The sequence below is a fragment of the Phalacrocorax carbo genome, chromosome 3 (genome assembly GCF_963921805.1).
Source record: "Phalacrocorax carbo chromosome 3, bPhaCar2.1, whole genome shotgun sequence".
Lineage (NCBI taxonomy): Eukaryota > Metazoa > Chordata > Aves > Suliformes > Phalacrocoracidae > Phalacrocorax > Phalacrocorax carbo.
This window is the reverse complement of record NC_087515.1, coordinates 91,166,315-91,190,845: the sequence shown is the minus strand read 5'-3', so window position 1 is coordinate 91,190,845 and position 24,531 is coordinate 91,166,315. Positions and strand designations below refer to the sequence as shown.

General features: G+C 42.5%; 1 long non-coding RNA gene across 5 annotated transcripts in view; it reads right to left on the bottom strand.

Annotated features, from left to right (window-relative positions):
- Positions 1-7,753: 7,753 nt before the first annotated feature.
- The window catches only part of LOC135312639 (uncharacterized), a 29,926-nt gene continuing 13,148 nt past the window's right edge, over positions 7,754-24,531 (bottom strand). Inside the window, exons 7-9 of one of the 5 annotated variants that reach the window (XR_010372281.1) lie at positions 19,384-19,550; positions 17,836-17,919; positions 7,754-8,021 (exon numbers count right to left, since the gene is read on the bottom strand). This is a non-coding gene — a long non-coding RNA (uncharacterized LOC135312639). Of the gene's footprint in view, positions 8,022-10,271; positions 17,920-19,383; positions 19,551-22,176; positions 24,066-24,531 lie in introns of those variants that run through there. The other 4 variants (XR_010372280.1, XR_010372279.1, XR_010372282.1 and 1 more) reach the window with 4 other exon arrangements.

The following is a 24,531-nucleotide window of genomic DNA, read 5'->3' as shown; positions in this document are numbered from 1 at the left end:
AGCTGCTTGTATAGACCTTCCTTTGAAAAGCTGAAGGTTTTAAGAAAACGTTATTAAAGGAAAAGTTGCAGCCTGAATGCAAAAAAGGTGAAGAAGAGGACATATCCTAAGTTGTACAAAAATATTCTGCTTGAAGTAAAAATGTAAATAAAGTTCAGAAACTTAAAAATATTTTCATATGCTGAAAAAGTTATTTCATATTATTTCAGTTATTTCACAGTTATTTCAGATAGTTCCATTCCTGACCAAAGCACCAAGGTGCCAAGCAACCAAGATTATACATATTAAAAAGCCAACCTGATCTACCAAAATCATGTTCTCATCAGCAACACTGGTTGTAAGGTGGGGTCTTCTAAAACTGTGACACAGGAAAAGGTTACAGGTATTGAAGTCTAGCGAGGGACATGAAAAGCCTTTAGGATTTCCCCCTTTGACATAGCTTTTTGCCTATCATCCCAACATTCATCTCCTTTGAAACAGCTGGACAACAGACAAGCATGCCAAAGCACAGAGGCTGGAAGAACTCTGCTTTTAGATTTCTCATCTCCAGCCACAACAAGACAAATGAGGAAATGGGTGTCTCAGTATCTTACGGTGTGATTTATGCACTGCTCAGTACCTCTCTGAGTTCAAACTGACACTAGCAAACCAGCTCGATGGGAGTCAAAGTCTAACCCAGACAAGAGGTTAATGCTGTACATCAGCTCCATTAACACTCAGAAATATTACACACAAGAAAGATATATGAAGCCTCTTAGCTAGACTACAAGGGCTGTCTCTACACATGACAGGGTTTAAGTACCGCCTTGGTACAGGCTGAAGAACTGCATCCTGCCAGCCCTGCGTTACTCCTATTAGTGCTTCAAGCCCAGCCAAACAGCTGGAGATGTTGAAACCAGCCCCCTTCCCTCTCCTTTCTGCCTCCAGAGGGAATTGCTGAGAAGTCTTCAGGCAGTACTTTGAAAGCAGATGAGATCGAGTATGCATTTAAGAATAAATATATTTAAAACAACAAGCCCTCAAAACCTAAAACCCATCTGTTGCTGCAGAACCTAAATTCGAATACTATTCATACGCACTTTAACTCAGTTCTCATGAGGAAAAAAAAGATGAAGGTATCTGCTGATTTTCTTGGTGATGCAGTGTTCGTGCGACATGTCCCTCCTTGGGATTAAAAAGCTGGCTATTTTTCATGGCTGCGCAGCACAAAGTGGCTCATTGTAAGGCAGGCTCTCCTCCAACCACCAGCAGGAAACACTGAAGGGTTTGAAGGCTGGAGGTTGAGGGATATTGGGGTAGGGAGAGACCCAAACACCCTATGAGTTGTGGCATGTGAAGATGAAACGAAAGACCACGCTCAGCTGTAACTGGCAGAAAGAAACTGGAGTTCCTTTAGAGAAAGGCATGTCCTCTAAATTAGGGCATCCTTTTCCAGTGACCAGGAGTTGGCAAGTGGACTCATGGCATCCTTGCTCAGCCTTGTCAGACAAGGCAGGGTTTTGCCTCCTGCAGGTGAGGACTGGGAGGTGGAAGTGTCTGGCATGGCACTATATAGCAGAGGAGAGGGAAAGAGAGATGCCAGCTTTCCCATGGAGCGAGCTGAGATGCACACAGCAGGCAGCTTCGGCAATCAAAATTACCTCAGTTTGCCAAAGGTTTTCTATCTATCATCACTACAGTAGTCCATGGTTTTTCCTTTGTAAGGAAGGGGTGATGAAAGACAGCGTTATCTGCGTTTGTAAAGCCACCCTCTGCAATCAGCAGCTTTCGGCCATTCCTGGATGCCTGCTGCCCCACAGCCAGCAGCTGGCCGTCAGGGTAGCCTTACCACAGGCTGGAGAGGGTCTGGGAAGCTTCCCATAGCAAATCAGGCTGGCTTATCTCTCCTCCATGACCAGACAAGAAGGCAGACCCTTGGTGGGGTCCCCGGGTCAGGTTGGCAGAGGCTGAAGCGCCTGGGTTTGCTCTCACCTGCCCCTCTCTTGGCTGCCCAGCTCCTGGCGGCATTGGTGGCAGCAGCACCACACTGGTGTTCAATCACTGTCTGTTATTAGTGATGTGATGCCAAGGCTTTCCAGAAGAGTACCAGTGAAAAAAAGGAACAGCAATTTAGCAACCTGTATCTCAGCTAAATATAAATGAATTTTCATGGGCAGAAGTGGAGAGGAAAAAGGATTATCTACCCCAAGCTCTCTTGTCTTAAGCTGAAAGACTCAAAACCCTGAAACAAATAATGTGTGGAGGGTGTTAGACTTTCGAATAAAAAAGCTCCAAGAATTTTTATAATAGCACATAATACTCAACCTAAATATAGGGTTAGTGTTGGCTTTCCTATAAAAAGACAAGTATAACACAAGTGGTACTTGATCTGAGAAAATAGAATATTTCAACTGCATGCTCCAAAGAAGATTCCTCCCCCATGATCCTTCTGTTTAGTCAATAGAAAGCAAAATATGAATGGACGCTATGCTGGGCATTATTTTTGTTCAAACCCTGAATTAAAAAAAACCCACAAGAAACCATTGCAAGTGCAGCTCTTGGAAAAAAAATCAGAAAGAACCAAGAAGGACAGCAGTAATCCTGAGATTAAAAGAAATGAGTTATGAAGGCAAGTTAGAAAACTGTGTTTGTAAGTAGGGATTTAATAGAAATGACCAAAATCATAAATAACTGAGATAACAGAAGCTTCTTTTTTAGCTTCAGTGCAGAAGATTGGATAAGGAGAACACAAATGGAGGTTAAAGAAAAATACATTTAAAGTAAGCATTAAAAAAGTCACTTTTCATCTCTAAAGGTTAAATGACCTGCTGCTCAAAGTTGTGAGGTGGTGACCTTGGGATTACTCAGGAAGAAGACTGGACTAGAAAATGTTGTAAAAATAAGCAAACTGCACCAGGTGAAATAGCTGTCACAGGCTGGTTCCCATGTGTTCTGCTTTTTAAAATATTTCTGCTTTTTCAAACTTGTAAAAATATTAAGTACTTATTAGATCAAGAAAGTGACAAGTTTCTGTAAGAGCTGAAGATCTAAGTAACTTGATATTTAGGATGCAGCATCCAAGCATCATTGTGATGTTTTAGGCGCATGAGAAAACAAACACTGCTGATCACACAACAAGTGAATCATGCTAGTGAACAGGAATCATAACCCAACGTTAATGTTAAGAAATAAACCCATCATTTATCTGCTATTACATCAGTGCTAAAAGGGAAGCTTTCTTCAGGCTGAAAACACTATATGAAAAGCTCTTCTGTACTGTCAGCATTACATGAAAGCCTGGAAATATCAGCATGGATTAGCATCTCTTTGGTGCACCAGGAATCACCCACAACCTGCATGAAGCAGGCCTGTCTTCACTAAGGTTTCCTGGAGAGTGGTTCTTTGTGGCAGCCATGAAGGACAAAAGGCAAGGCTGATTTCATTTAGTCCTCCCACTTTCTTGCCTGCCATATTAATGTAAGCTTACACTCAGAAATCTGCTCTGACTTGTGACTTCAGCGAGTCACGCAGGAAGGCATGTTTGCAATCCTGCTGAAATGAGGCTTGAGCCACTGCTCCAGAGCCCAGCAAAATCGGTGTCTTCCTTGGATTTTTGAATCAATTCAGTATCTCAAGAAAAGCTGGTGTGAGGGTTTTTTATCTACTTTTCCTGTATTATATTGCAGTAATCCATGGCCTAACATTTGAAGTGGAACAAAAGTACCTGAGTGACTGGCGAAGGAGCAAGTAGACCAGAACTGACTCATAAATTGGGAAGGAAGGTAAGTTTCACTCCTGCCTCTAGCATGCAATCTGAGTTCGAGCTGGTGTTGTTCACAGCCCATCAGCTCCAGACTCTGAATGCAGGACAGGCCCTTGATGCTGCAAACAGGAATCAAAGTATACAGACTTCTGGGAGGGAGGAATGTCCCTGTCAGGAGGGCACAGGAGCAGCGCACTGCCTATTGCGAAGTGTTAAAAGGAGGGAAAAGCTAATCTTCACAGAGTGTTGTGTGATGGGTGGGAAATATACGTGGAAATGGAAAGTCTGCAGCTGAACCCTGATTATACAAATCTCTCTCACATTGCAGCCAGGCTTTGGATCATAGTTCGATGAAATGGAGTCCGAGAAGCACAACACCTATTTCCCAAATACAGACAAGTCTCATTATGCAGCTAAAGCAGGCTGAATGCTGGAATGGTGATAAAGGTCCTTGGCAGATGGTCTATGACACCATCAGGGATTACTAGAAATACTGTTACTGTAATACTGATATGCCACGGCCATGGTTTAGAAGTTCATCATGAAGGGGTTTTTTACAAAAATTAAGTGGAAAAGCAGTACACACACTAGCATATTTGCTGTGCATAGACCAAAACACTCGTCTACATCCTAAATGGGCATCAGAATAGAAATATATTCCACATCTGGATTAGTGAAAGGCTTTCTTCATTATTTTTTAAGTTAATTTCTATTGTAACACAGATTTAGTAAGAAACACTGTAATAAGAGGGTTGAATTTTGACCGTACAGCAAAAATGAATAGGAACTACTTATACAAAAATTTGCTTATCAGCAGAATCTGAAGAATTAACCAACCCACTGGTGTAATATGCCACCAAAAAAAAAAAAAATTCCCTAGCATACAGTAAACTTTCAATACCTTTGACTTTTAGAACAGGTTTTTCTCAAAGCTACCTTATAATTAGGTCTTGAAAATGAAACGTGTGTTGTGATCGATCTCATAAAACCCAAGGAATCTTTGTAAAAGATTTATAAGAAACATGTTTTTTGCAAAATTAGGGGATGTTCCATTTTAATAAAACCGCAAAGATTACTTATCTAATCTGCTTTGAATTGACTGCATCTTCTTTGGGCAGAGAATGAGAATTTTGTGATCTGGGGAAACACTTCTAGGAGCTGCTCCACCAGCAGAGGCTCCCTTGCCCTTCTCTCCTCTGCACCCCACCAGCTCCATCCAGGCATCTTGATGCTCTTCGCAAAGATCAGGCAAGTCACCCTCCCTTATGAGCCATGTCTACATGTTGCAGAAACTAAAGTAAGTGTCCTTCAGCTATGAGAGCTCACATGCACTAATGGGATTAAAGCATGGCAATGATTTGATAACACGCATCAACATGAACAAGTCTTCAAGACAGAAAGTGAATAAATATTGCCTGATAAGTGAAATTTGGCTGTTATCATGCAATTCTCCAAGCAGAGTAATTTTAAACGTGGAAATTTCTTAAGATTTTCCAGGTGTTGGAGGAGGAATCTTTCATTTTTCTCTTTTTTTTGGGGGGGGGGGTTGTATATGCGCTATGATAGAGGTGGTTTTACTGAAACTGGTTTCCTCTCTCTCACATTATTGCAATAGTAGATACATATAGGTAGGAGTATAGAGGAGACGTACAGAGGTGATGGTGGCAAACAGAACAGCTCATGTTGTGGACATTGGCAAAGAAAACCTAAGCCTTAGTTTTCCATTGGTTTCTTTCACAATGACCTTAAAAAGTTTGAAATACATTTAGTCAAAATCATCAGACTGACCTAGGAAAAAAGAAGCTTTTTAGAGCAAGATTTAATCAGCCATCTCCTAAACAAGAGACAGGATTGTACTTAGGTTTGGGGTTATTTTATATCGCTTTCTAACTGCACATCCCCAAAAGATGTCTTTATCAACAAACTTCTATCCACAGCCTTGATTTAATTATGCAGATAATAAATGGTTGTGAAGCAGAATTATTCTGTTCTTCCTTTGATCCACTATTAGAAGTGTCTTTATTTACAGTACTTTGATCATATATGTGAAAGTAAACTCAGGACACACAGCATTTAAAAAAAGATAGGTCCCTTTTATTTTCTTGAAATAGTCAAGATAACATCTATTAAATCTTTTCTGCCACACAAAAAAAAGTTCTTAAGACCCAGTTATTAAAGGTAATTCTGTTTCTGCAGTTAGTATCAAGGAGAGGGTAAGGTATCTGGATCAAGGTGCTGGCTCAGCACTTGTTCAGACTCTTTGAATGACTCCTCAGAGATGCCTTCATCTTCCCCCATGCAGAAATGCTCATAAATTTGCACTGCTGGTGTCTGTCCTTATCACTCTCTTGGAGCAATATGTAAAGGAGGAAAAGCACTGATACGTGGGTGTGGCCTTGCACAGAAAGGCAGGATGGCAGGACAGCATCATCCTCCCAATCCTGCACTCCCCACCAACTTATTGCACTAATTCTGTGTTTAAAGGGAAGTTGGCTGGTAGAGGCATGAAGACTGTGCACTGTTCTTCTGCATGCCTCGCTTGGTATGTGGCTCTGTCTCAGGCCTTTTGAAAGTCCTCCTTTGAGAGCTGGCACTCTCCTACTTTACATAGGAAATTTTTTGTTTAAAAAGTGACATGTGAGCAATCCATGAAATTTCTCATTGTTTCAAACATTTTTTATAATTTCCTAAAGAAAGAATTACCGATCCATAATTGCCAAAGCCACTACTATTTCTGTTTTTTGTTTGGGCTTTCTTTTTAAATGAACAAATATTCAGCATTTGCAGTCCCCTGGGGTGTAATATTCAAGTCTACCAACTTGCTAGGAAGACTTTTAGAGCTTGGATTAGCACAATATAGGAAATGGACAGAAAGTGTATGTCAAATTCAGTAGTTTGACGAGCACATCTCTTGGCATCTGTAATCTCTAACAGCGAGTCAGTTCTTCTTTCCATAAGGAAAAAGACTGAGCAAGCCACTTTCCGGCATCTTCTGGTGAAAACGGAGGCAAGAAAATGGCCTTGCTCTTGTGCTGTGCATAACACCTTTGACTGTCCCACTTGCTCGCAGACTCTCCAGCTGATCTCATCATTCCTCGATTTCTGCTTCTGATTTTCTCTCCAGTGTGATAAACAGGAAAGACTGTAACAAACACTTTATGCAGCTCTTAAGACCTGTGGTTTTGCTATCACACCAAGGTGTTTTGAAAAAAAACTTCTCCACACAGAGTATATAATTAGTAATACATGTTACTGCATGCAAGCTATTTAAGAGGAAATTAAAGACATTTTAGATTATGCTTTAACTGTTAAAGTTCAAAAAAATATTGATGTCCATGTTAATAATCAACCTCACTAAACTGATACCTGAATTGATTTTGCCTTGAATTTTGAAGACATGGAAATGTATATTTTTAGCAGCTCAGTCTTTAAACATGTAATGGGGTAAAAGGTACTTCTTGTTAGGCGGCGTTACCAGTCTTCCCTGCTCGTTTCATGTCGGTGTCAGTTGGGAAGGCTTGCTGCGTTAATTTCTGCCTTCTCAGTGACCACTTGCTGCTGCTCCACCAGCTGCATCCGCTCTGATCAAATCCAGCAAGTGCAGAGGGCACATTTCTCCCTTCATATTTTTCATTTCCTCTTCTGTTATACATTTTCCAAGCTTGTTTTCACCAACAAACCACTTTGGAGTGATTGCGATAAGGACTGTTCCGGTGTTTCATGGACTGGCTGGGCATCAGGCTCATCTGCTCTGGGTCAAATTCCAAATGCCTCATTCAGACAGGACACCTGTGACCTGAAGTGGGTGCCCTGCCCTTCACAGCATGGGACAGGCACCTCCAAGGCACTGTCTTAACCTCACCGGCTTGCCTGGAAGTCACGTGCTGCCTTTCCCATTGCAGCGTTGCCTACCCGGGTACTGCTCTTCATCCATCTCCAGCAGGAGCAGAGGGCATCCTGCTCCCTACCTTACCACAGGGGCCACAGGTCTTGCTCTCCGCAGTGTCTGTTGCAGGAGAGCAAAAAACTGGAGAACTCGAAAGGACCCTCTCTGGACTTGTTCTTAGGCCCAGCCCCAAAGAGCAAGAACACAGATTTGTTTCACAAAAAAGTCTTAGAAAAGGGAAGGAAAGCAGTTCTCTCCCTGATCCCACTCCTCATCCCACTCCTCATCCATCCCCAGATTTATCCAGATTTTTTTAAAACTTCTCCCCAAAGAGAGAGGAAGGGCTGTGTGTCTTCAGAGCCACCTGTGCCCTCGGTACAGTCAATATTTGCACTGAAATGGTGGAAAGAGTGAAAAGAGCATTAGGTCATACCTGTACCATTGCATCTCTAGGAATCTTCATATTTTAAAATTACAAGTTTAAATGAGAAACATCAAATATAATTCTTGACAGATGCTTACTAATGTTTTCTTTATTCATCTGTATGAAAATACTATAAACACTTCACTTTGATGTCTTTTTTCTTCTTTTTTCCCTGAAAAAATGAACAGAGCTCTTCCTGTTTGTTCACAGCAATAAAAAAATTACATACATATACATAATTAGCAGTCTTTTAAATATAGAAGCATATGGATACATGAAGGAAAATATTCCCATATGTGCCTATTTCTGTATTTCAGTGGGTGTTTAGGTTACTCTGATAGCATTACATTAGAAAGAGAGCACATATATAGAATTTTGTCAATTCTAATGCAGTTATTTGACTTGTATAATCGTACATAATTATGTAATTGGGGTAAATATACTTAGTACTTGCAATATGCAACTATCTGGCAAAATGCTATTCAGAAATGTCAGCACGTTATGACGGCATATGCAGGCTAGTTGAAATAAGGCAATCACAAAAGTTCTTCTTTGCCCCATTTCTCACTTGAAATTCCTATTTTCTAACTGCACTGCACCTTCACCCTTGCCCTTGCTGGCTTGCTTATATTCATGTTTACATTTCTTTCATCTCCACTGGCATCTTCATTTGTGTTTCATCGCTAATGGTTTTCCTCTGTCAGGAAGTAAGACATCAGCAATTTGCTGGCATTTCTGATCTTATCTAACCACGCACCACTTCTTACCTAACCATGCATAGCGAGCCTTCCATTTTCCAAGGGTTTCCATTAGTTTTCTGGGTGACCATCCAGCATGAGATAAGAGACCAAAACCAGCGCTGACTTCTGGCCTTGGTCTCAGTTCAATAAAGCACAAAAGTTGCCCTTTCACTGCAGAGGAGTTACATTGGGTGCAGGAGTCAAGGTTTTGGGGGGCTTCAGGGTTGGCCCCTGTTAGAAATGGCCAGTGGCTGCCCCACGCCAGGCACAGACATTTCCAGCTGGAGGAAGGAGCAGCAGAGAGGAGCGATTATGGACAGACTGCAAGCCCCCATTCCATACCCCCCAGCACAGCTTGCAGGGTAGGGGATTAGGAGTGAAGAAGTGAAGCTGAGCATGGAAAAGGGGGCAGAAAAGGTGGTGTTTTAATGTTTCTTGCTTTGTTTCTAACTACTCTAATCTATTTTAATTGGCAGCTAATTAAAACTAATTTTCCCCAAGTCGAGTCTCCTTTGCCCAAAGCAGTAATTGGTAGGCAACCTCCTATCCTTATCTCAACCCATGAGCTCCCTTGTTCATATTTTTTCCCTATTTTCTTCCCCCATCCCACTGGAGGGAGTGAAGTGAGCAGCTGGTTGGGAGTTTGGCTGTTAGCCATGGCTAAGCCTCTGCAAAAAGATTTTGTTTGGGTGTTTGTGTTCTAAATCTCTCAGACCTAAGAGACTTTCCATCAAGCCCAAAATTTCAGAAACAAGACTGAAGCCCTGCCTGACCTCTGCTCTCCTCTTATTCCACTTCAGTCAAGCATGTTGGCAACCCTTTTAGATGTGTTTTAACACAGTTGTTATTAAGCAAAGCACTCGAGGAGGATTTGGGCGTTAGTGATTAGAAACCTTTTTCATTTTCACAGATGAAATACTGGTCCAGTTTTCTTTCTGCCAGCTTCTGGAAGGCCTCCAGAAGCACGCCACATTATTCTTACTTAGGTTTTTTTCCTCAGACTACTAAACTAGCCCGTATTTCTGACTAACACACAGCAGGTTTTAACGTTCCTTCTGATCCAAGCATTTCAAAAAATTTGGACTCACATAAGACAGAGCCCATTCTTTTCCCATCACACAGCATAGTACCACACTTTGAGCAATTAAAAGTTGCAAGTCCAAAAAGTACCCTCATTCCAAATTCACATTTGAAATACATCTTCTATTTTCAGGCAAAAGAAGACAATTTAGAGCACATCACAAAAGACAGAGTAAGGGACGGACTAGGCTCCTTAGCAGTGTAATCAGCTGTTACAACAGATGTGAATTTGGCAATACATTTGAGACATTTGAGGTACGAGGACTAATTTGGCTCTTGGGGTGCTCATGGAATGTAACTTCTCCTCCACATCCAACTAGCCAGGTGCCGGGGGACACACAGGTGAGACACAGGGCACAGGTTGGGCAACGTTATCTATCTTACTGTCCTCCCATCTATCTTACTGTCCTCCCAGATCTTCTCCTGGTATCTCAGAAGCGAGGAGGAAGGCAAGTCCTCATACACACACACACACACACAGAGAAACAGGAGAAACCTACAGTGAGACGTAATTAACCGTTGAACAGCTGCTAATGGGAACCATTTATTGGAAGATTGAAGACTAGTTTTCACAATCAAGAAATTCTACTGCTGCACTTTCAGGGACTGTTGCTGTCCTTGGGGATCCGGGCTCCCAGCTCTCCAGTTTAGGGTCCTTAGTTCTAAAAAATTGTAGGTTTTAATTCAATAGACTACTCTGCAATTGGTTAGGAATCTCATTAAAAGAAACAAGGCTTTGCTATGCAATAAAATTTTGAAGGAAGTGTGCGATGTGGCAGCAACAACTTCTTGAAGGGAACTTTATCACCCTTGCTCTGAAACTCAGAAAGTTGCTCTTTAATATGCAGGCACACAGGGATATCTAAAATTTGTATTTCTTTATCTGCTTCTGCTGTGGACAATCTTGCAGCCACAGATTTTTACAATGTAATATATGAATTCGCTCAGTATTTTCCTGACTCAGAAGCCCCAGTGTCCTTTTAAGGTCTGGAGGTATTCTGAAAAGCATGTCATTTCCAAACCTGGCAGGTTTGTGCAGCAAGCATACACTGAGTACATTTTAATACAAACATTGTTAATTCAGCTTTGACAATTACAACTCATAGTTAGAAAGAGGTACATGATGCAAGAAAGTAACTGTCATTTTAAATCAGCTTCATAATGTAGTTATAGATTTCTAATATACATTTAATTACAATGATTACAAGCCCTTATAAATTATCACTTTGGGAGTATCACTCCCTTTATTTCACTCTGCTTTAAATTATTGTTCCTAAATAGCGGACAATTATCATTTGCAGCCCCTCAAACTCACTAGAGAAAATGGATTTGTTTCTGAAGATCTTTCTCATGTGTTTCACCTTTTTTTATTTTTTTACATAAACATAATTCATGTTCTTTCTCTTTTAGGTCAACAGAGAGACCAGATTTTTGGACTCCCAGGGCTGGCCATCACAAGCTTCTGAGTTTAGAAGTACTTTCTGTGGATGCCAGTGACATGCCCATGGGGACCCAGGTGGCCAGCCGTGCCCTGGCATCCACCTGGACAACTGAGCCACCATCTTTCTAGTGTGGTAGCTGGAGTATGGGTCCCTGCCCCAGAAACTGTGAGACCCTTGCACTTAGCCAGTCAAGCAGAAGGAGGCCCTGCAACTGAGACAAGGGAAATTAAATAGCAATGTGTCAGAAAGAACAAAAAAAAGAGTTACTTCTCTTCAGCATTAGTGAGTTTTCTGGTCTGGTCTGTTGTTATATATGTATACATATATATATATATGTTTCATCAGTTCTGTATTTAATCAAAAGATTTAGGCCCAGATCCCCAAAAGATGCAAAGCTTAACTGCAGGAAGTTCCTCTCCACAATTTTAGGTGACGTGGGAGTATCATGGCATCACCTGGGCCAAGAGCTGGGCATGGCGCAAATGCGCTGAGCGTGGTGAGCTGCAGACAACAGGGCAATGCAAACCATGGCGTGAGCATTATGTGAGCTGAGTACCTCATGGGAGACCATACCTGAAACCATCAGAGAGGAGTAGCGGGATGCCATCATGGCCAGAGGGACTGGTGACCAGTGCTGACACATGGCTGTAATGATCCTCAGGGCTGGTGATGAGGGCAGGACTGTCACACAGATGTCTGACGCCACATAGCATCTGAGCTGGCACCATCACACACTGGAGCCAAGCCACTGCCCAAATTCCCCTGTGGGACCAGCTGGAACGAGCATCACTAACTCATTGGAGAGATGAGAGGGGCAGATCTCAGTTGATGGGGGTGTCTGAGTAGGTGAAAAGCTGTTTCTGGCAGAGCCTGTCCCTTGGTTGGCCAGCTAAATTAGACCGAGCTTTGCAACATCACGTTGTCTGGTGTTCCTTTTCTTCCCCTTGGCACTAGGTAAAACACGTCATAAAGATTTGCAAACTTGAAATACTCATTAGAAAAAGCCCTACGAATATTTTATCTTTGTCCTAGTAACAACGCTACCAGAAAAAGCTACTGAAAAGTTCTTATTACAATTTTAAACTTAAATCAGCATAAAGGAACAGAAAAAAAACCCTGAAATAGCTGTAGATAAAATCTTATTCAGAAAAACCGGGCTGTGGTACAAGGAATACAGCTATCAGTCCCCCTCGGGATAACAAGCAGTGCTTTTCATGAAGTTTTGTTGACACAAACAGGACTGCTGTGAGTGAACTAAGAAGAGTGATAATGAATCAAGCTTAATGTAGCATTATAAATTTCAGTGCTTTGTAAGAATTAGAGGTAGGTAACAGACAGCAGGACTGTGACAAGTGTCTGTACAGCTCTTGTTAAAGACGCCTTTGGTAGAGGACAGATAAAAGAGCAATGTAAAATACTGCACTTTCAGCAATGAATTAAAATCCCTAGTTGCTTTTGGGCAGAACACCATTGCTTCCTTTTGATTCCAGTTGACATTGGTCAGCTAACCAACGGACGCTTGATTTAATTTAGTCCTTTGTTAAATGCACAGGAGATTGCACAGACAACCCAAATGGACTTTATTAGCAGAGTCTTAATGATTCTGCTCTGTATTAGGGAGAAGAGAGGAAGGTACAAGGCATCATCTTCTCACAAATATACAAAATGATCATGCAGCAGAAAGCTGAGTTGGCTCCTTCCCTTTAGTTTTTAATGCTCCCCCCGACCCCCTGCCTTTTTGCAAGTGAATATCTGAAATAATAAGTAGTAAAGCTACTATAGGGAAAAACTTAACCATTTCAAGATGTTTTTTAATCTCAGGCTCGTACCTCCGAGACCACAGTTCTGTGATCACTAGTGTTTATCAATGTGCTATCGGGTTACTCAGCACTACAAATATGATCTAGAGCAGGCACAGGCAGATGGTCATATTTCTGTTGAATAACCTCCACAACGAGCAGGGAATTTATTTCAGCTTTATGCAACTAGGAGCACTGGCTGCAGAGGACATCTGAAACCTGATCTTGTGTAAAGCTTCTCAGTACAAAGTCAGCCCATCCAAGTTTTCTGGAACAAATCTGAAACCACAGGAGGAGTTCATACCGCGTTAATTCACTGCATCATTTTGGGTCCAGTATCAGGAGCCCTGCAGCCAGACTTACCATGCCATTCAACCGCAGCCTTTTACCCAAAGTCCAAACAAGTCCCTCCACAGTCCCAGAAATGTTAATTCACTCATGCCTGAACTTTTTAGAGAGGGCGTTGTTTGTTGACTCCAGCCTAATTACATCAACACCAACCAAAGCTTAATCAAAAGTTAAGGAGGTTTCTGATATATTAGCACTAGCACAACCAAGACTTCTGATGTATTTTATGCAGTATCAGTATTGCATGCAGCCCTGTCTGTATGTAACCAGCAACAACAGCAGGGACTTAATAGCCTGGACAGAAACATGAGCCATGACGTCCCCCGCATCCTCACACTGTGGCCTCAAGGCTGGAAGCACTGAACCACACAGCTCAGGTTGAGGTCTTGCAAGTCTCCATCGTGGTTTCATTGCATGCTTGCTTGAGCATACTGTTTGATGTGGCAGTGTGCTGACGCAGGGCCAGTGGCAACAAGGGAACCTGCTGCAGATACCTGAGCCTAAAACATAGCTTTTAATGTTTAATCACAGTGTTTTAAGTAAACACCATTCCTGCTTTCAGTGGCCTTTCTTGGACTTCGGCTTTTGTATTGGTTGCACGTATCTGAACTTTCCTTGGCCTGTTCATCACTGGATGATGCAAGTTTGCCTGAGGGATCTATGCCATTATACTTGTACACATTTGGGGAGAAATTCAGTTAGCAGAATGCCTCAGAATCACATATATTTCTCTATAACCCCAATTTGCTCATTTTAAGAGTGAAACAGAGATGTAAACGCTGCACAATGCTCATGCCAGTGTGATTTCCATAACTCTTCTGCGGATGATCTAGAGTTGCACAGCAAGCATTTCACAATGTTCTTTAACAACAAACACAAGTCAGTTCTTCATATTTTGCCTTACTTTCCTTGTTGGCTTCTTTCAGTAGGTTTTTTTCCTGGCTCTAGGGAGAGCAGAGATAAATAACATAAATCTAATATTAGAAACATCTTCAGAAGAGCAGCATCTGTGGGTGCGCTCCTTGCATGCCACGTCCCCCCCAGCAGCAGGCAGCAGCACCCAGGGCATGGCACTGGCCCACCGAGGGTCATACACCAGAGGACATGAATGCCCGGGCACTCCCTGCTTGCAATAACTGCATTCTTCACAAGTAATTTGGAAGAAGAAAAGGCGTACAATAACATTTACCTGATTACTTTCAGTTGCTGGTATCTTAAGGGTAGATTAAGATTATTCTTTGGGTTGAGAATAGTATTTCTTTATTGTTGTGAGGCCTAAGGAGCTACAGCAGCTTGAAAATAAGCTAGATATTACTTTTTCTTGAGTATGGGGCTCATCTGGAAGACAATGAACAAGTCTGATGGTAGGAGGCTGCAGTTTGCTACATGACCATGGAATTGTATTGGTCTCAGGGAAGGTATTTTGACCAATAACATTACCAGCACTCTCATCTTACAGTACATGGCCAGGTACATTTAGGATTTTGCAGGTTTAATATCCAGCCCCACAAATCACTGAGAGGAGACTTATGCGCCTGTCAACAGGCATTACTGCCAAGATCTAGAGAACTGCATTTTCAAGTAAGACCGTTTGTTAATGAAATGTAAAAATGGCTAAAAATGTATTTCCCTCACCTCTTGTTTCACAGCAGGAAAGACAGCAGACAGTTTGTAATAGCTATCTAATGCCATGACAAAGACAGTATCCAGATGTAGCAAGGTTATTTTTTAGTCTATCCAGTTTTCTATGAGACATTATCTTTCATCAACATCCTTCTTAAGTTCTTAGCAACATCACATTCTCTTTGCAGCTTGTTCAGCTCTACTTCCAGTGCTTAAAAATTATTTGATAAAAATAACCATTTCAGAAATGGCACAATAATATTCCAATCAGGTAATCAGAATTTGACTTAAGGTGAAATGGCTAATAAAATTATAGCTGGCACTGTCTGATAACCAAAAATATATCAAGAAAAGAGCCACCTCCAGGGTGCTGGTCAGCATCAAGTATTGCTGCTTCCAGAGGAGGCTGGCAAGGATAGAGAACAAAAGCCTTCCCTCCTCATACAACAATTTAAATCCAGAATGCCAAGGATTTCCCATAGAGGCCATCTCAATACCTCTGATGCAGACAGTGGGGGCTGGTGAAGGGGAGGGGCAAAATCTGACCTCAGACACCACTTGCTAATTAAAATTGACATATAACATAAAAATAATGGGATCTGAGTTGCTCCTAAGATTAATACCTCCAGTTAGTGAAAAGATACTGACTGAAAAGTCATTTTCTAAAAAAAATAGATGCTAGGACTGGCAGGCAGTCCGAAAGAGAGTGGTGTAATGACACTAGCCAGTTAGTGGAGGAGAGGGTAACTCCTCCCTTCTCATCTGCTGTTTAATTTGAAGAAGGCAGGAATGATCACACAGAATCATAGGTTGGAAGGGACCTCAGGGATCATCTAATCCAACCTTTCTAGGAAGAGCGCAGTCTAGACAAGATGGCCCAGCACCCTGTCCAGGTGAACTTGATAGACAAGTTCAAAAGACTAAAACACAGTTAGAACAATCTCAAGGAAGACTCAATGGCCAATAAATCTACCATCCCATTAGCAGCATCCAGCACGAGACTGGAGAAGTAAAGGTGAAAAAAAAAACCAACAATAAGGTGTTTCAAGCTTACATAAGGTGAGTGGAGAAACATCTATGAGACTGAAACCTTCGTCTCCTTATAGCCACCCAGATGTACAAGAAGTGGATATATTAACCTCAATTTATTGTACTTTTCTTTCAGGTACACAGAAGGTGGGGCAAATAGTGCGTTCTGTTCATAAATCAGATATCACACAGTATCATCGGCAGAGCCTTGAAATATAGTGGAATGCATTTGATTTCCAAAATCTCTATTACAGTTGCAATAAAATCACAGAAAGGAGAGGCAGAACTTCCTGTATGCAAACAAATGCCTAGCCAAATTAGAAGTTTTTAAAATGTATTTCTAAAATGCAGAGCAATAAACCCATGCTCACACTATCGTCACCACTCAGACATTTAAAGATTTGCTAGACACATTTGCCACGCCTGCATCCTGCTTTTTCCCCCAGTACAATCTCATTAAATGAACAGCAGGATAACATTTCCAAAATGCACTCATAACAACAAGGGGAAATATGTTACTTCTGATTCTCAAGTAGTTATTCCCAGAGTAAATATTGTCCATCTTTGTTTTCTCATATGTATTTTTAAAAGGATGGATAGGAAGACAATACACAGAATGGACCTCTTTCAGTTTATCTACCTAAAACTATAATATAAGATGGACACAATATAAAACATATACAAATACTGGAGCACAGTACAGATGGAGGCTAAGGAAGTCTTCCAGTCCAGGCAACACCTTTGGCAAAGGATGCAGAGGAAACCAGGAGCCTTGCCCAAAACACTAGCAGACTTGACAAGAAGGAGCAAATGGTGAGGAGCAAGCTAGAGGAGGACACTGACATCGCTAACGGCCCTTGCCTGTGCTCCCACTCTACTAAGGCTGTCCCCCAGCCAGGCTGCAGGACCTGGTAGATGTTGGCCCAGTCTCGAGTGGCACCTTGGAGCTGGATAACACCAAAAGTTCTCTCCAACCTATGTGACCCTGTAGGTCTAGGAAGATGATCACTAACTGATATTTTGTTACTGTCTCATTGGGTTTTGGGGAGGCTGGGCTGGGAAGGAGAGGCAAGGTAAGCTTTGTACCCTGGAATGGGCTGGCAGCTAGTGGTAGGCAGAGAAGATCCCCCAATCCTGGCAGCGTTACTGGTCAGTGCCCTCTTCAGCTGAGGCCAGAGTGTATTTTTCACAAGGTTGTTCTGCCTGCTAAGGCATACATTTTTGGCCACTGCACTCAGGGACAGATACCTCTGTCAGACATACTGGCTTGAACTGTCATAAACATAACCTCAGCTGCAGAGCGGTGGCCATTTTCACTCATTTTGCACTGGTATTACTGTCTCAAAGAGAATTATCTAGGAAAGGGATTCTCCCTCTGTCATCTTCTGGGCTGGGAGCCATGCCTGCGACCCCCAGCAGCACTGCAAACACCATGTTCCTGACATACAGCACTTTCTAATGGGATTTCAGAAGGCTTCACAGGGGACGAGTAATGCTTTATTTTACAAATAGCGCGCAGAGGCAGTCACATAGCAGATCCCAATTTTCCTGATTTCTAATTCACAGTTTTATCCAACTCACTTTCTTCAGCAAGCTATTGCTCTTAGTCTGCACTGTGCCAAAGCCACCAACCCTTGAGGTCCCAGATCCCCAGCAAAAAATAATCTGCAGCCCAGAGACACCCTCGGGCTTTAAACCAAACAAGCTGAGCTCCTGACTCACCTGCTGGGAAACCTGCCAGTAGCTGATCTGCAACACTTCATCTTGCTGTGAGATTCACCATCAGCTTGGGATATTACTGAATTCCTAATGATATTAAAGAATTTCTATTACGAGCTTTGTGATTTTTAGAAAAAAAAAGTTTCTTTAACTTTCAGAAAAATACTTCTGCTAGAGAGAGAACATCATAACTGCCACAGAAAAGGAAATGAAGATGAAGATTAGCCAGCAGATAGCATCTGTAGGTAGTTTCTACGGATGAGGAGGGGAACAGGGTCATTTTAATTCTAGAAGTAATTTGGTTGCTGAAGCTTGTCTTCATTTACCTTTAAGTGGTTATTGCGTTCTGTTTATGCACTTATGTCCATTGTTTAACTTCAGGCTGCCGGATAGTCCATAGACAACCTTTATGCTTTTTTAATCAAAGACTTCTGGAACATTTTCCCTATATTCTCTCTCCTATAGCTTAAGCTTCACTGTTGCATATCAGTTCAGGAGACCTATTTTCTGCTGACTGGGTTTTTTCAAGTCTCTCTGCCACACCTTTTTAAGAAAATGGCCAGCTTTCTTTTTAAATGGTTCTGAAATCCTTCATGGGAGTCCAAAAAAGAGGGAGTTTCTCTCTTCTTTGCAGTACAAAAACATTAGACTTTTTCTTCAGTCTTCTACAGGATGAAAGTCCCAAAACAAATATAAAGTTATTTTCCTTAACAGCCTTACAAGCCTAACATCAATGCTTTCTGTGGAAGAGCTCTCACTGGAACAGATTTATATAATCCCCAGGCCTCAAAAAGATATCTTGCAATTACAATGAATCTTTTGTGAGAAACTCAGGAAGTTTTAGTGCATCGCTGAGCAGTTAACATCTGTGATTTCCTACTGAGTTCTGAGGTTTAAATCAATTAGCAGTCATTGGGACTGTTTACAGTGGCCTTTCATGTGGAACAGCATATGCTGGAATTTTAAACTAAATATTTAAGTTCCTGCACCAAGTGACCATACTGCACATTTTAAAAAATATTTTGACCCTATGCTGTGCTGTTAGCTTAGTTAGTAACTTGTTGTTCTTAGCAGAAGCTATTTCTAGCCTTTAAACACAACTGAAATCATTGGGTTTGGAGAAAAAAGTTATATTCATTTTATTTTTATGTTCTACATTTCTCGACACCTAGCTGTTTACGCTGCACTAAAATCACATGAACCTGAATTAATTAAATGTAACAAAACAGCTAATTTTGCACGGAGTGGTCTTGAAAACTTTCTCCTGCCTATTAAGGTAATAAACCTACCACATCAAATTACACTCAGAAGTGCTATATGCAGTTTTCGTAAGGGATCAAAGCCACTCATACCAGTAGTTTAGTTGTGCAGAATTATATTGTGTAGTTTTAAATAAACCTGCTGATCTTTCAGTATGGAGAAGGTATCAAATCAGGAAGTTAGCTGAGAGTTTGCTCTGACTTTTCCCTGGCCACCTGGAAGTGAATTCCCCAATTACTCCTTAGCTAGTGCACCATGAGGAGGGAAGGAGCAATACGTTCCCGAACTTACCATGGTTTGGAAGCTTTCCAAACCTTCAAATAAGAAATAAAAGTGAATACACTTATTAGAGTCTGCAAGTTCTCCGAGTCTTTAAGTGGATTTACCAGTGCTAGCACTTCTGAAAATTGTCTTCATGGATGAGACCGGGTGCCAACCCATTGCAGATGCCGCAGCACCTGCAGAGGAAGGGAGATGTTATTTATCCCTGTTTATAGCTACTGAGAAGTTGTGACACAGAGAGGCTGGGACACACATAATTTGCACTAGTGATAGTGAAGAGCTTTTTCACATTTACACTGAAGGGAAAGCTAGATGGTGGCAGTTGATGTAAAAATGACTATTGCATATTGGAACTGAAGCGGAAAGGATTAGTACAAATGTCTATTTCCATACTGTTATGCTGCCAGAAAAATCTACAACAAATACAATCATTATTAGAGAAAGCCAGTTCAACGGAGAAATGTTTATAAAAAATTGAAAGTTGAAGGGATACACAATTATATTTTGTTCAGGTCAATAGGCATTTTCATTCAAGAGGACAATTATTGAATAGCAAGCAAGAAGATGCAAAGCCATCATTACTCTGTAATGAACCAAGCCTGGAGCTGGTTTAGCAACTATAACCTGAGAACACCATCATCAGCCATTTGCCAGTGATTTTTTAAAGCTAAATAAATGTTTACATGGAGAAAAGCAAGGGAGGGTGGAAATGCACACCACTTCTTTGTGAATGTACATCTGAATTTTCAAAGAGTGCTCTCTGTCCCCATGGCTCCCTTTGCAATTCTCCTTCCCTGGGGCCAAGTGTAGACATCAGGGCCCGGAAAGCCACCAATCCCCATTATGCCTTTGCAAAAGAGGCAGTGCAGAACAGTGACAGGCTACAGCAGGGCTGCCAGACCTTTCCTCTGCTGTTGCCACCCAAGATATTTTCACAGCTTCTTGTCATAGTCATGTTTACTCCTCTTCCAAAGACAGGAGCCTGCTAGTTGCCTTTTCCCCAAATCTTCAGCCAAACAGCCATTTGAAGTCAGCCCTTCCTCATCTGGATATTATTTGTCCTGTTTCTTCCCCCTTCTCTTCAGCCCTCTGCACCTGCTGGCCATCCCACCAACACCCTTGCCTCTACAACCAGCTTCAGGCCTCTCTGCCCTTGGCATTTTAGTCTGAGCAAACACAGCCACAAAGGATTTATCCTGTTGAGTATAATGTCTTCAGGGTGAACAGTTCTTGTTGTGGTTTAACCCCAGCTGGCAACTAAGCACCCCTCAACCACTCACTCACTCCCCCGTAGTGGGATGGGGGAGACAATTGGAAAAGTAAAAGTGAGAAAACTCGTGGGTTGAAATAAAGACAGTTTAACAGGTAAAGCAAAAGCCACATATACAAGGAAAGCAGAACAAGGAATTCATTTACTCCTTCCCATGGACAGGCAGGTGTTCAGCCATCCCCAGGAAAGCAGGGCTCCATCACATGTAACAGTTGCTTGAAGACAAACACCATCACTCCAAATGTCCACCCCTTCCTTCTTCTTCCCCCAACTTTATATGCTGAGCATGACGTCATATGGTGTGGGATATCCCATTGGTCAGTTGGGCTCAGCTGTCCCGGCTGTGTCCCCTCCTGACTCTTGTGCACCCATCAGAGCATGAGAAGACAAAAAAGTTCTTGTCTAGTATAAGAACTACTTAGCAACAACTAAAACATCTCCACATTACCAAAACATAGGACCTTAAAAGCTACTATGAAGAAAATTAACTCCATCCCAGTGAAAACCAGGACAGTTCTCCTGGCTTTGCCTGGAAGGTAAATGCCAATAATGCTGATACTCTAACAGTAATGTGCTGTCCTCACAGAATCACAGAGTGGTTGTGGCTGGAAGGCACTTCTGGGGGTCATCTCATCCTAGAACCAGTTGCCCAGGACTGTGTCCGGGCAGCTTCTGAATACCTCTACAACCACCCTGGGCAACCTGTGCCAGTGCTCGGTCACCCTCACAGTAAAGAGGTATGTCCTGATGTTCAGACAGAACCTTCTGTGTTTCAGCTTGTGCCCGTCACCTCTTGTGCTGTCACCGGGCACCTCTGAAAAGAGCCTGGCTCTGTCCTCTTTGCACCCTCCCTGCAGGTATTTATATACACTGGTATGATTCTCCTGAGCCTTCTCTTCTCCAGACTGAAGATTCCCAGCTCTGTGAGATGCTCTGGTCCTTTCATCATCTTCATGCCCTTTTCTGGATTCTCTCCAGTAGCTCCATATCTCTCTTGTGCTGGGGAGCCCAGAACTGGACACACACTGAAGGTGTGGCCTCACCAGTGCTGAGTAAAGGGGAAGGATCACCTCCCTCCACCTGCTGGCAACACCCTTCCTAATGCAGCCCAGGACACCATTAGCCTCCTTGGTGGCCAGGGCACATTGCTGGCTCATGGTCAACTCAGAGTCAACTGGGGGTCAACACCAGGACCCCCAGGCTCTTTTCTGCCAAGCCGCTTTCTAGCTGGGCAGCCCCAGCCTATCCTGGTGCCTGGGGTTGTTCCTCCCCAGGGGCAGGACTTTGCATTTCCCTGTGTTGAACTTCATGAGATTTCTGTCAGCTCATTTCTCCAGCTTGCCCAGGTCCCTCCAAATGGCAGAGCAAACACCTTGCATACCAGCCACTCCCCCAAGTTTTGTGTCGTCTTCATCCGTCCAACCTGCCTCACTTCCAGGACAAGCCCATGACCGCAGCCAAAGCTGGGTCCAGCCCAGAGCCCCACTCCCAGCTCTGCTGCAGGGAGCAGCCAATTGCCAGCAAATCCATCCCTCGCTGCTGCTTGGGGTTTCTCCAAGCAGCACTCCTGGAAACTGTCCTCCAGAAGGCCGTGTCCCTGGCCCACCAGTGAACCTGAGAGTCACTATTTATTTTGCCCTGTGTAACTTGAATAATTTAAATCCTGCCTGCACTGTGCAGCATGTGGAGGAAGGCTGTTTGTGTAATTATCTTTCCGTAACCTAATTCTACAGAACGTGGTTCTCATCTACATCATGTCTCCTTTCAACCGCTCTGACATTGCAAAAAGGGACAAGCAGCTAAATCCTCTTCAGGAACCTTTGATTCGGCCAATACAGCAAACCAAAAGAAAATGAGGCCTCCAGCCTTCGAGAACTCTGACCATGTGTATTTTCTTTAATTGTAGCAGCTGTTCCTTGTTCTTTCTTCATGCGCATTACCTTTGTGATTTTTTTTTTCATCCTAGCTGATCTCATATCACTCTCCATGAGATTTCTGGATGTAAGGCAGATGATGCAAATTTAGAAATTCATCCTTCCTCAATTTGTCACAGTCTAATTCTTTCACTGTTTTCCATTTCAAACACAAAATACCTCTGATTTGAAGAGCTGAGTAGTCTGTAATGATTAGGGTGGTGACATACCAGGACAACTGATGTATCTTTTTGCCCTGACATCTCATCCAATTTTGATTTAAGAAAAATGTTCACATCACTTTTAAATATATACTTCAATATTCAGGCTTCACTTCCTTTACATTAACGTAGTGATATTGCAGTACTTTACAATAATTTCTAAGTCTTTATTTTCCATTGAACAACACAGGCCTCATATTAAATAGTTTCAAGTGTATTTGAGAGATGAAAGGTGACAGAACTGGTAATTACCTCATTTCTCATTAAAGATGACTTAGTACCTCAGGGACCCATATTAGAATAAATATTCTATCTCCTGTTTATTAACCTTTGTTCTTTAAAATGGTGAATGAGTGCTGATAAAGCTATCGTTATTGTGACTGCCTCAGGAACTGATGATGTTTTCCCAGGTCCTAATAAGATTTGGAGTCACCTTACCAAAAATAAACAGAACTTGACTCTATTATACTCCAGACTGTCTGTATTTTTAACACAGATTTTAAACCTAAATATACAGGCAAATTCAGCTGATGTCTCACCATCAAATATGAATGAAACCTACTATGTAGATGACTCCATCATGGATAAGGGAAAAGATAAGGATGTCAGCTATCTGGACTTCTGTAAGGCCTTTGGCATGGTCCCCCCCAGCATACTTCTCTCTAAATTGGAGAGATATGGGTTTGATGGGTGGACTGTTCGGTGGATGAGGAACTGTTTGGATGGTGGCATTGAGAGGGTAGTGGTCAATGGTTCAATGTCCAGATGGAGGCTGGTGATGAGTGGTGTCCCCCAGGGGTCCACACTGGGACCAGTACTGTTTAATATCTTCATAAATGACATAGGCAATGGCATTGAGTGCACCCTCAGCAAGTTTGCTGATGGTACCAAGCTGAGTAGTGCAGCCCAGATGCCTGAGATGCCATCCAGAGGGACCTGGACAAGCTGGAGAAGTGGGACCATGTTGAACCTCATGAGGTTCAATAAGGCCAAGTGCAAGGTCCTGCACCTGGGTTGGGGCAACCCCCAGTATCAGTACAGGATGGGGGGTGAAGGGGTTGAGAGCAGCCCTGCAGAGAAGGATTTGGGGGTACTGGTGGAGGAAAAGCTGGACATGAGCCAACAGTGTGAGCTCACAGCCAGAAGGCCAACCGTATCCTGGGCTGCATCAAAAGAAGTGTGGCCAGCAGGTCCAGGGAGGTGATTCTGCTCCTCTATTTCATTCTAGTGAGACCCCACCTGGAGTCCTGTGTCCAGCTCTGGAGCCCTCAGCACAAGGACATGGACCTGTTGGAACAGGTCCAAAGGAGGGCCACAGAAATGATCCGAGGGCTGAAACACTTCTCCTGCGAGGACAGGCTGAGAGAGTTGGGGTTGTTCAGCCTGGAGAAGAGAAGGCTGTGGGGAGACCTTTTTGCAGCCCTTCAGTACTTAAATGTGGCTTCTAAGAAAGATGGGGCAAATTAGTAGCAGGGCCTGTTACAATAGGACAAGGGGTAATGGTTTTAAACTAAAAGAAGGTAGATTTAGACTGGATATAAGGAAGAAATTTTTTACACTGAGGGTGGTGAAACACTGGCACAGGTTGCCCAGAGAGGTGGTAGATGCCCCATCCCTAGAAACATTCAAGGTCAGGTTGGACGGGGCTCCGAGCAACCTGATCTAGTTGAAGGTTTCCCTGCTTACTGCAGGGGGTTGGACTAGATGACCTTTAAAGGTCCCTTCCAACCCAAACTATTCTATGATTATATGT